The following is a 13,054-nucleotide window of genomic DNA, read 5'->3' as shown; positions in this document are numbered from 1 at the left end:
ATTTTTTTTCCTGTAATGGCGTATAAACAAGTAGTGATAACATCCTATTTAAAGTGCTTGGAGGAGGTCAGGCTCAGGAGGGGAGGCAGGGCTGAATTAGCCTTTATTTTTCTTATACCTACACACCGTATTTTAGCACAGTTTTGCTTCCTTCCATGAGAGCTGTGAGCAATATTAAATAAATGAGCTGTGAGAAATGTTCAGTGTTGCGGTGTATAAGCAGTGCAGTGTGTGTGTTGTGGGGATGGTCTAGCCTTCCACTGTATGATGTTGGTGCTCTTCTGCTGTACAAGAGGCAGATATGATTCATAGTCAAAGGCCAATCTAATTTTAATAGAAGTCTGAAAAATGGCTTGGCTGTAGTCAGGACTTTTGGTTCTCATGTAGACTTTTTGCATTTTCTTGCTCTTTTTTCCTCCCTGTTGTCACATAAATGCTCACAATTGACCGTTAGTTCGTGTCCTTCACTGACACCTTTGTGATACTCAGAGATACCCCTTTCAAAGGGAGTGGGTAATGTGCTCTGCATCCGGACATTGTCAGTGCCTCTAAGGTGTCAGATGGTACATTCAGACTTGCTGGCAACCTATGAAATAATGAACACTCTCTAATTCATAGGTTTATCTGGATTTTATTCCGTTTGTGCTTAACTCCAGGTACCCCAAAATTGTTCCACACCAAATGCTTTAAAATTTGAAAGTATTTTATGTGAGAGTTAAGTATTAAAATATGTAATGGTGTAAGAGAGTATGAGGAAGCAATCTTTTGAGCTGGCATTGACTTGGCATTTCCCATGTCATAGGAACAGCCTCATATGGGTTGAAGGCAGAGGTGTACAATGGCTCTTTAGCCCATGGTTCAAGTCAAGGGAATGTCCCTGTATGGATAGAGCGTAGCTGGGCACTCTGACTTGTTGAAAACAAGCAAACATCCCTGACCCCCAAGGACCCTGTAGACTGTCTGTAAATGGGTGCACAGGATGGCTCATCCGTGTTATGAGTCGCTCCCAGGTCTGGGGCAGGTCTCTCACAGAGCCTTTGCGGTGGTGTTTTCCCAAAGGTGTGGTTCTGAAGGGCTGCTCCGTGATTGCTCAGTGCGGGTACAAACTAGTGCAGTGGTGACTAAGTTACCTTTTGAATAGAGTCCTTTACCTGATAATTAGGTTAAACATTCCTTAGCATGAGAGAGAGCTGGAGTGGCTTTGGTGGCAGAAAGAGTTGACTCTTTCTGAAGCTTTGCTTTGAGAATGTTTGAAGGTTCACTTATTTGCACTTAGGTTTGGTCTGACAGCTAATACGTTACGTTATCAGAAGTCATGAAGAAGTGTTAATTGCAGATAAAACATTATAAAGCCAAACTGTTGTTCTGCTCCCTCCTTCTCTTGGGTGCTTGGGTTGACTTTGAGCCGCTTTGCACCCTGCGTTGTGCTTTGAAGATGGCCTTGAATTCAGCTGCCTTAATTGTGCTAGAGATGTGGAGGGGAGGAGTGATTTCTAGCACAGCCTGAACACGCTGCTGGTACCCGGAAAATGGTACAAATTGGGATGGGATGTGGGTTGGTGAAGAGTTCAGAGAAGCTGCCTGTGTGCAGTCACAGGGAGAGGAATTTCTTCAGGGAGTGGGTGAATTGTTTCATTCTGCTCTGAACAGCCTCTTAATGAACTGCCCTCTCCAGGGTGCACAGAGATTAACCTCCCACGGCGAAATTCAACCTGGGAGACTTTCACCATATTGCTGCCTTCAAATGGTCGTATCTAAAAATACATCCCTGCTGCTGCACACCGGATTCAAGGCACGTTCATGTTTTTCCTTTCAGAAGGAGACTTGTGTTGCTGTATGAACTACTGTGCAAATCATACTATTTTCTGTGCAGAATTGCCGTTTTTCTTCTCCCAGCAGAAAAAATGTGGTGGGAATAATTGTTCTAGTTGAAATTCCCTCTGTGACAACAATAGCAGCAGTGGGGTGGGGTGGTTTGGAAAAGCTTAATGGTGAGAAGTTTTGGAGGAGCAAGCTCTCCCAAGCTGTCCAGGCTTCACCACATGATTCCTCTTCGCTGCTTTTTCTGCAGGGGACTAAACAGCATTCTCACAACTGGCTGGCTGGATGGCTTTGACCACTTCTGTCCCTTCTGAGCTCAGCTATTCTGGAATGCTTTGTCTGTGTCAGGTCTCATTTTCTCTACTGTGTTCGGTCTCTGCTCTATTCTCTCATTCAGCTGTCCTCCTTTTGGTTGTAATTTAGCACTTCTTTTTCTTTGGGTGAGGAGGAATGAAAGGCTATCAGGCTCACACCTATAAGCAGTACTTGCAGTTATTGCTACCTCTGTGTGTAATGATTCATCCTGGAGGCAGACAGCTTGCTGCCCTCAATACCTCATTGTAGTTCCAGACAAGTTCAGATGATGTGCTTAAGCATTGCTGGCTTGAGATTCCTCTGTTTGTTGCAAGGCTTTGTTTGTGAGTAACTGTGGAGACTGTTTTATGGCAGCAGTAGCACAAGGGCTAGTTTAGACACACTGCAGCTGGCTGCAGGTGAGTTTACTGCCTTGTGCTGAACGCTCTGGTAGCTGATACCCTCGCAGCAAGTTGCGACTTGAATTCTTGCTGTTTGTGCCACTGGGGAAGCCGAGTGGGGCATCTGAGGACTGGCACAGAAAACGACTGGCAGCAAACATTGCGTAAGTACGAGGAGCTTTGGTCTCAGCTCTTGCTGTTTTCTGTGTGTTCCTAAGAGACGCAGTTCTTACCTCTCAAGCTATTTAAGATTCCAAGTGTGTTTTCCTTCTTTCATGTTTGGCTTACCTTGACTCATTTTAATACGGGAGCTCACCTGCTGCATCTGCTGGACTTTTAACTGCTGCGCCTGCCCGTGGCTCCCCCAAGGCCTGCTGCTGATGCTCATCGGCAGCAGGGCTCGGTCACAAGCTACTTAGGCAACCTAAACCATTTGTAAGGAAACCTTCTTTGAGATATTGATGGCATTAGAGGGACTCAGGCTTAAAATTAGAAACTGTTTATGATGCACAGTTGTAGTTGTTTACCTTGAACCATAATTATCTTATTTCCTGAGTTAAAAATGTTATGTCAGCTTACTGAAGCAAGATTTGATGACAAAGGAATTGTTTTTAGCCACCAGCAGAGCAAAGAGCGCTTCAAATAGGTGCCTAAATATGATTTTATAACCTAAAGTATAGCACACTCAGGGTTTTAAATTGGCTCTGGAGGTTGTGGGGACTTACAGGTAGGCTGTTTGGCTGGGGATCAAGCGGTTTAATCCTGACCCTCTGTCCTTTTGTCCTGTGACCGTTTTCCTTGCCACCCTCTGTGCTGTTTGTTTGCATGGCAGTGTGTTTGAAGGGAGGGATGTGCCCTTTCCCTAGGTGTTTGTAGGCTTTCCTGGGGTGCGGTTTCACAGTGTGACCAGTGCCAGTTCATTGCTGCGGCAAGGGGCTGAGGCTTCCCGACCCTTCCTGCGGCGCAGGAGCCGTTCAGCCCCTTCTGTAGCAGGAGGCCAGTAGGCAGAGGGAGGTGAGTGGGCTTTCTGCTGGGCTGGCAGGGGAAGCCGATCCGTGGATGAGCTCCAGAACCTGCCCAAGGGAGAAGCTGGGGATCTAGCAGCTGAGCAGGCACAGGGGTCTCCCTCCTCCACTCTGCGGTTACTGAGCCCCTCCGAAGGAGCTGGGGCACCACTGATGGAGACAGGCAGACATTTGACTTCTTTTTCCTGTTATTTAGCAATGCTCTTCAGCATATCTGTGTGGTTGAGATGGACTCGTGCTCTCCTCGTACCACTCTCCAGCCCTGCTTTCTGTAGCCGTGAGACAGCAGCAGCCTCCTGCTTCAGCACTGGTATCCAGTGCTGATGGGATGTTCGTTCTTCAGAGGAATGGAAAATGGGAGGGGAGCAACTTCTTTAATGATGACAACTGCTACTTAAACCTGCTCAGGGTTTATAATAGAAAAGAAAAAAAAATCAGTGGGAGCTATAGGTGCTTTCAATTTATGTGGTATTTTTAAAGAACCTTTTTAGTCTGACCTTCACTTGCCAGGACCTAGACAACAGGGAAGAGATGCCCTGTGTAAATCGAGAAGGTGCTTTCTTTAGGGTCTGTCCTATGTAATTTGACGTTATTGTAAAGCACTCATCATAACTCTGGAAACTGAAGTCTTGAGCACCTTTTCACAATTGCCTTTCTCATGTCGCTTTCTGGGGACCTCCAGGGTCATCAAGCCAGGTCTGCTGCTGTGGCAGGTAATGGTGTCATCTCCTCCTTGTAATTCTGCACGTATCCGGTTGTGAGCCTTTGAGTGAGATCTGCATATTCTTAAGAATAGAAACCCGTGTGTGAGTTGTTGAAGTGTCTGGTTGTAATGTTTGTGTGATGACATGGAATCTTCTTGGTGGAGGAGGTTGTACACCACTGCTTGGAGTGGGTGATGGTGCACTCTTTGGGTAAGTTTGCTATGGTTTTTTCCTCTAGGAGAGAGACTGTATATGTTCTTGGAGGCTGAACGTTGACTTCCTTGACTCCTTCTTGGCTAATTAGCGTGTTTTAAAATGGGATGCTTGCATCCTTCTCACAAATCAGCTTTCAGAAAGGAAAGGAAACAGTTCAGTTATTAATAGTAACCTGGATCCAATTTACCACTGAATTGCATGGTTGCAAATGTCTCAGACTGTAAAGGTGACAAATGTGTCTGTCACTTTTTTTTAATTCCAAGAATGGTATATATTTTCTAAATGTGTTAAAATTGAGCATGGAGTAAGAAATTGTGGACTTTATTTTTGAGTGGTGCTCTTCTGGTCTAGTAGCATTGTTAGCCTGCCTTCCTTCCCTCAGAAGAACCTACAAAGGGAATTTGAGTGGAATGGATTAGTAAAGAGCTCTTAGTAAAGTTACAGGAAAGATATTAAGTCTGATGACGGGAAGTATGTCTTTGTCCCACTTCAGACTTGTATTTAGGAGGAATGAAAAGGAGAAGATACTTGAAATATGACAGCAGCTATGATCTAACTTTAAATTACTGGTTTAATTCCAGAGAACATTCTTCTTGTCTTCACTGGGTTGTTGAAGGCCAGCGTGTTGGAGCTTAATTAGGACAAGTTGAAGCTTCAAGATTTTTTAGCTTGTCTTTGTTCTGCTCAGCATGGTGGGTTTTTGAGCTCTCAGAGGTCAGCAGCGCTGTTGACTGTATCCGAAATTCACCTTTCAGTGTCCCTTCTGTTATGATGCATATTTTAGGTCTTGCATGGTAGAAATCCTCCAGAGTCACTGGAGGTGATTTTTGGTTTTAGGTGTCTAGGATGGCTCTGCCAAATGTAAGCTGGAAGTCCGGCAGCTCAGTTTCTTTGCCAGATGAATCTGTTGTGATTCTTTTACAGGTTCCTGTGGACAGGAATTGAGGAATCTTCTAGCTGTGGGGGTTTTATTTATTTATCTATTTATTTACATTATATATATATTTTTTTTATTTGTGAAAAATCATAAATTCTGTACCTTTTGAATATACACTAAGTTTTCTAATACTTGATTATTTCTTTTTGTTTTCCCATAAACCTTTCTAATTGCCAACATCTGAGAGTATTACTGATCATGCAGTTGACTGCAGTGGGGCTTGTTTTCCTTTAGTACTTCTTGTTTGTGCACCCAGGAAAAGCATTTGTTGTCTTTGCCTCCTACCTTTTCCTTGAACTTTCAGTGTGTTCGTTCCTGTGTTGACCTGGAAGTCTTTTCCTGGATACTGTTTTCTAAACTGTTTGATTTTCAGCCGTGTTACGCACTTCCTTTTATATGTCTGTGTGTGTGCTGCTATACTTGAGCTTTAAAATCCGTGCTGTTCCTACTGCCTTCGTATTGTTTGCCTGTGGAATAATTGGGTTGGAAATGGACTCCTTTTCAGATGGGGTTCAGAAAATGGTTAGGATACGGAGGTTGCAATTTCTTCTCATTTTCATGTGAACTAAAAATATTCCTGGAACAGTTCTGCTTTGAATATCCATGCCATTGTGCATCCCGTGTCTCTTCCAAATGGTTTAGGAATTAACAGCTTACCATACGCTAAAATAAACAGCTTGAGGGTTCTGTACATCTTGCTATAGAATTTTATAGCTGGCTAGCTAACCAGTTCAGGTGATATGAAAGCAAATATGATGCTGCTGTTCTGAGCTGATGGTTTTCTTGGAAACACGTTCTCATGGGCTTAATGTGTATATTAATTTTTGCTGTGTACCAGTAATAATGATGTGTTCTTCCAAAGCCAGGCAGTGGATCTTTGCTTTGCGGGTGCAGATTGTTTAATAAAGAAATGAGCCTGATTATGCATCTTTTTGGAAGAGATTCAACCAGGCTGGAAGGACCCAGCAGTCTTGAGTAATTAAATTTCATATTGAGCCCTAAAACAGAAAAATGGTAAGGGTCTGGAGATTATTTGCAGGCATTGGGTCTGACAAACAAGGATGCCTGCAGCTTTCTAGGCTGCTGAAGTTGAGCGTGCATAACCATTTTTCGATGCCGAACAGTTTTCTTATTGCTGCCCATCATAAAGATGGCCACTTGATGGAAGTTAATGCTGTTATAAGGCAAGTGTTGCTCGTGTAGTTAAGACTTCTTTTTCCATTTGCTGATAAGAGTGCGTTATCTTTAAGGTATTTAACATTTTTCTAAAACTAGGGGAGGTAATAGCTTATACATATTAAATTAAAGCCTGGAAAACAGTGGCAGAGCAAGGCTTGTCTTTGCGTGCTAGTACAGAAGGGCAAGCTGCAGCCTTGAGCTTTAGCCCAGGATTGGTTAAGGAGCTGTATTTTGAGTTGATACTTTCCACTCATCAGAGAAGCCACAGAAGGGTGGTAGAGGGTGAAGGAGGAGAGATGAGGGAATATACTTGAATATTTCCAGAACTCTTAATTGTCTGCACAGAATAAAAAAAACGTGGTTCAGTGGAAACTGTTCAGGCTTGCTTTGCTTTTCTGCCACTTCACTCCAAGAAATAGCGAGTTACTGCAGTGATTTAAGCTCTCAGGTTGTACCGAAGCATGGACTCTTCTGGCAGCCCTAGTTTCTTACCTCATCAAGTACCTTTTCAGGCTGCTCTCATGGCTCTTTTCAGGAGAAATGCTGGGTGATTTTAGAGGATAGCAATTTTGAGATATTCTTGCGAGTAGAGAACATTAAATGTCTGGTATGAAAGGAACCAGATAATCAGTAATAAAGTTGGCGTGTCCGGTAATTTCAGGGTGTATTGCTTAGCTGCTTGCTGTTTGTTTGCAGGGGTTAAACCTGGTGAAATATTAGGCTTCTGATAATTAGATTTTTTAGTTCAATGCAATTGAAGACAATGTAGAAGTGTTTACTTGTTTAGAGCTACCGAAATTCCATTTGAGCTCTCAAGCCTCATTTCTACAAAAAAAGACATAGAAACCCACTGTACAGAAGTGCCATTCCCTCTCAAAGGGATATGTGGAGTATTGGTAAAGTAGACAACAACAGTGTGTAGTGATCTTTCAGGGTCAGCCCAGGTGAATGGGTGATGGAAGCTGAGTCCGACTGTTGTTATCAGTGTAAAAAATGCTGTAACTGGTGTCATATGGATTGAAACAAGCACAGATCCTGAGAAATACCTAACACATTGAAACTACTTATTTGACATTACAGATTCTGTATTGTTTTCATTCCATAGAGGTCTTTGAGCAGCTTAGTCCTGAATTTAAACAACTGCAACCCCCAGTTTCTTGTGGACTGTGTTCTCCGTGTCAGACTTTCAGTTAAAACACTTCAAGGATGATTCAGTTCCACAGGAATCGTGTCTTTCCCTTCCTTCATGCTTGTTTCAGGGGGATAAAATGAGCCTTAGGCTCTTCAGCCCACATATAGGTATCTTGATCTGTGTTTTTGAGGACAGTATCAGGCTATTTTGTATTTTTATCAAGTGGCAAAGATGGCAGGAGCTTGAAAAAAATGTAGTTCTCTGCATATGTATCTGCAGGGCAAAATAAAGGAACCTTGCGACCACAAATATGTTATCTACTTAGTTTCTGAATGCTATCAAATTAAATTTTACCTGAAGCTGCAATTTTGGCACGATGAAACACATTGAAAGGTTTTTTTCCTCCGTTTTTTTAACACTAGCAGAATTGTCTCTGGACTTTGGTGTTTCACTGCAGTAATCAGTACTGGATGAGCATAGCTGTCTGCCGTGTTGCTGCAGAAGTATTTGCTGCTTTGTGAATCCCAGTGAAAGGCAATTTCTGTGGCTCACACCGCTACTGGAAATTTGTTTCTGGAGTGTAGGAGCAGCTGCACGCGTGAGTGAGTGTGACTCCAGTCCTACTGAACAGAACAGTTTGCTCAGCATGTGTGTGTTGGGAGATGGTTGGTCTGTAAGCTACTGATACGATGCAGGGCATTTCAGTTAAAGGCATGTTATTTATCTCTCATTTCTGTGTATTTCTTGGAAACAACTTTCTCCACCCCACCTTTCAGATCTCCAGTGCAACACCTCTCCTTCTTCCTCCTCTTTCCAAGTAGTCCTGAGCTACGTAGGGTAGTCGGGGTGTGCTCTTAAGTAACACTGTCACAAATCTGATGATCCTTATTTCCTTTGAGAGGCCAAGGGAAAACTTCTGCTGCTGCATAGCCCTTGGCTTTCGAGGGACTGTGAGCAAAACGTGTGGGAACGAGCAGAGGTGGTCAGTTCAGCTGTTTTCTGTGGCACTTTGGTTTCTTCTTCAAGACCCCCTTGCAGCCCTGTGTCCAGCTCTGGGGCAACAGCACAAGAGGGATGTGGAGCTCCTGGAGCGAGTCCAGAGGAGGCCACAGAGGTGCTGTGAGGGCTGGAGCAGCTCTGCTCTGTAGCCAGGCTGAGAGAGCTGGGCTGGGGCAGCCTGGAGAAGAGAAGGCTCCTGAAGGGGAGACCTGAGAGCAGCTCCAGTGCCTAAAGGGGCTGCAGGAAACCTGGAGAGGGGCTTGGGACAAGGGCCTGTAGGGACAGGCCAAGGGGAATGGCTTTAACCTGCCAGAGGGGAGACTGAGATGAGCTCTTAGGCAGAAGCTCTTCCCTGTGAGGGTGCTGAGGCGCTGGCCCAGGGTGCCCAGAGAAGCTGTGGCTGCCCCATCCCTGGCAGTGTTCAAGGCCAGGTTGGACACAGGGGCTTGGAGCAAGCTGCTCCAGTGGAAGAAAGTGTCCCTGCCTGTGGCAGGGGTTGGAGCTGGATGGGCTTTAAGGTCCCTTCCAACACAAACCAGTCTGTTTCTGTGATTCCCTGAACTCCAACACTTGTTGCTTGAATTCAGCTTGGGTGCTGTAACCAGGCAGGAATAGAATCCCTGTTGTTGCAGAAGCTACCTACAGGTATTCCTGGAAAACACATAGTTGATAGTAAGTACGTGGCGTTGTAGTGCTGTCTGCTTATGGATTCTCCCTACAACCTCAGTTTTCTCAGATTCCAGAATTGTAATGTGATTTTACGGTTTCTGAGAATAAGTGTTTCTCACCGTTTCAGCAGGGTGAATGATTAGTGTTTGTATTCTGGGTGCTGTGTAAGGCTGTAAAGGCAGTCTCACCACGTTGTCCTGAACATGCCGATGGAGTGCATTGGAAAACATTCCTAGGTTTCCCCTCCCTCCACATATATTGTACTCGTACCTCCCTGAGTTCTGTATCTGAGCTAATGGAGCTCATCTGAAAGCGTATGCTCATTGGTGTCTGTTTTCCCCAGTGTACGTTTTCACAGAAGCCCTCAGAGAGATGCCTCATTGAAATTCTGTCTCTTCCCGAAGTTATTTAGAGGGAAGCAGATGACTGCCTTGGAAAAGGCTGTCCTACTCCCGAGAGGTTTCTTTTTTTTCCATTCAGAAATTGATGTAAACCAGAATCTAAATCTCATACTGACATCCCATTACACTGCTTGGTTCTGGGGCACCATAGAATCTCAATTAATGCAAGCCTGTCATTCAATCAAAACACAACTTTTTGAGTCAAAAAAGCACTGCTAAGAAAACCATACCTACTTGTGGGAGAACTGGCTTTCCCATGGCTTGAAATGAAACTTCAGCAGAGAGCTTCTATCCTGCTCCCAGTAAAATGGGGATTGAAGTAGAACCCTTTCTGCATTCACTTAACAAATGCGGAAATACCTAGATGTGTAAAATTGTTGAATCTTGTACACATTTTTCACAGAGACCCTTCTGAGTGACTCTGCATCAGAACTGCTCTGGTTTTGTTCTTCCATGGCTGACATCAGCCTCTGAAGCCTGTTCCTGCTTTGCTACTGGAACCAGTCAGCATTCCCCTGCCAGAGCGCAGCTGCCTGCCCCAGCTGCTTTGATGGAAATAGTCTGTAGTTAATCTTAATGCAAGGGTACTGGTTTCTTTCAGGTCACATTTGTGATTGTAAAGCAATTTCCATCTCCAAATATGGATTTCTGTGAAGTCACAAGATACCGTTTTATTAAAGAAGTTTGAATTACTTAATTCCCAGGTTTTTGTTTTTTTTTTTTTTTTCAATGGATGCTGGAAAAGTTGCTCTGTGTGCTCTAAATCTGCAGTTTACTGATGTGTGGGAGTGCAGCAAGAGGAACCAGTAACTCAGCAGTGGGGAACTGCTGAGGATGACGTGGTCAGTGTGAAAGAACAGAAAGAAGCTGGTGGGAGAGCTTAGAAGTTGAAAGACTTATTTTAATGGAAGTGTCTGCTTACCCAGAGTTTCCAAATGACTTCATATTAAAAGTAAAATAAAGTGTCACAGGTCTTGAAAGACCGACCCTGTTTTAAACCAGAATCTGGTCACCTGGAACACTTAATTATTTAGTATTTATACTGCTGTTTCAACACAAAGGAAGACTGAACGTCTGGTGGTTTGCATTGCAAATGGCTTTCTGTGTAGCTGCAGTTAGCTTGGCGCATATGGGAGCCTTGTCCAATACGCCAAGCCTTGACCAGCAGTTGGTCTTGTAAGCTCACAGAAGGGAAAACGAGGATAGAAACGTTGGTTTGTGAAGTGATATATTCTCAACAGACTTAAAGCTAAGAAAATTAGGTGCATAAATGTGTCTAGCATTTCTAATTATAACTTAGGCTTTTGGAAGCAGAGGTAGTTTTAAATTGAAATGTTAGATTCTGCATGACAGGAACATTGTGTGAGTGATGGAATGCATACAACAGGGCAGGTTTTGCCAGTGATCTCTGCACTGGGCACCTTCCACTGCAGTATTTGCTGTACTTCATACGTAATTTCATAAGTTCCATTAAAAAAAATGGTGCACTGTTGGTTGTAGAGGGTCCTTAACTCATATGTGATTGCTATTTCATTGCTACAATACTTAATGTTTGTCTTACACGTGAGCTAAGTAGTGAATTCAATTGCTATGCATAGGCCCGGAAGCAGATAGGAATCTTCAGAACTTGTGTGTCAGTATGTCATGGGACAGGATTTCTGTGGACTCTTTGATAATTTTGTGCACAGTTGGTCTAGTCACTACTGTCAGCAGGCAGCACTAATGATTTTCCAGATAATGGAGTTGGAAGTTCAGCTTTTTTCCCCCCAGTCTGTCTTTTGGTGCAGTTGAAGTGGGTAGGTCAAGTTAGAGTTGTGAGTCTTATAATGGGGAAGAGGGTAAAAAGAATGGGCGAATCATGCTGGAAAAGGTGCTGTGCAGGTATCGTTGTCATACTCTGCAGGGCTGCAGGTCCCCATCAGGGGATCCGTCAGTGCCCCAGGACACATTCACTTGTGTTGGAAAAAGCTGTGAGGTAGCTCTCATTGGGAAGTAGATGATCTTTAAGGTCCCTTCCACCCCCAGCCATTCTATGACTTTATGGTTCTATGGTCGTGGGCATAAAAAGCCTGGAATAAGACTGTTTTACAAGTGGCTCTGCCCAAGATCCAGTCTCCCACCTTGCAAACCCTCAAAAAAAGGTTTGAACTGCAAAGTTCTGCCTTGCCTTTGCTCATATGGCTTGCACAGGCTCCGACTGAGCTGTGCTGTCCAAAACTTGCGCCTCTCTGACAGTCACCTATGACCGCTCAGCCGTGCACACCCATGGTGAAAAGTTCAGGGAAAACCCAGGTTTTTGGCTTGGAATTCCTGACCGTTTCATGTACCAGTTAATGGATGTAATTCCCCTTTGCCTTAGGTGCCGAGAGCTCCTGCTGGTTCCTGCCCGGCGCTGGAAGTTTCACTTTGGGAATTTGTAGTTGGAAAAACATCTTGAAAGGTGCAGCAAGAGCTGTTGTTCTATTTGTGCAGACTCGTTATGAGGAAATTTGTTTCTGGATTAGGCAAGGATTTGGATTTAGTAGCCTCTGTGTACTCAAATGTAGCATGCTTATTGCAAGTGAAACACTGTGTTTTAATTTCTAATGAACTACTTCCTGTGTTTTTCAGATTGCACAGCGTTTTTGGGACACCTCTCTGTTGGATTTTAATATATGTCCTGCTAACAACAGCTTTCAACTATGGAATCGGTAAATATTTACCTGGCTTCTGTTCCAGTTTTCAGTTTTATTGCCTAACAAGTGCTTGTGTCTGTGTTGGTGTTTTGAGTGTGGTGGTTTGAATTTATTTTCTGAAATCTGAAGGCAAAAATTGCAAACTTCTGTGGAGCAATGTGAAGGTACTAACCCAGAATATGTTGGGAAACGCCTTTAGTTCTAAGATGCCTTTTCACTTTTATATCATTTCAATTGTAGCAAGCTTTTCCCTGACTTCAGTGAAAGCCAAAGTTGCTCTTCCTGCAGTTCCAGCACTGGTTTGTCCAGTGGACTGTGCAGCTTGTTGGTGCTGTTGACTGCTGAGTATTAAATACATCCTACCTCTAGTATGTCACAGTCCTCTTTCTCTTCGCTTTTGAAATGTCTTAAAAAAAAAAAAGTCTATTAAAAAGTGCCAGTTTCATAATGTTATGTCTCCTTGTGATTAGTGTAATTGAAACAGATGGCACCCACGTTTCATTTTGGGCAGAGAAACTTCCCAATATGCTGAGACTACAGTTTGATTCAGCATTAGGATTCAACTTTTTGGTAACATTAGCAGATGTAAAAATAATAATAG

At 43.7% G+C, this 13,054-nt stretch overlaps 1 protein-coding gene across 5 annotated transcripts in view; it reads left to right on the top strand.

Annotated features, from left to right (window-relative positions):
- Positions 1-13,054, top strand: part of ANKRD11 (ankyrin repeat domain containing 11) — a 153,422-nt gene that overhangs the window by 12,951 nt on the left and 127,417 nt on the right. For 2 of the 5 annotated variants that reach the window (XM_080637868.1, XM_080637867.1), the window contains exon 2: positions 12,389-12,468. The exons of the other annotated variants lie outside the window; for them this stretch is intronic. The gene's annotated coding sequence lies outside the window, so the exon portion shown is untranslated. The remainder of the gene's footprint in view (positions 1-12,388; positions 12,469-13,054) is intronic. 5 annotated transcript variants of the gene reach the window in all.

This window comes from Psittacula echo (assembly GCF_963264785.1).
Source record: "Psittacula echo genome assembly, chromosome: Z".
NCBI classification, from domain to species: Eukaryota; Metazoa; Chordata; class Aves; order Psittaciformes; family Psittacidae; genus Psittacula; species Psittacula echo.
Note: the sequence above shows the minus strand (reverse complement) of the source record. Positions and strands in the feature narration are given on the sequence as shown.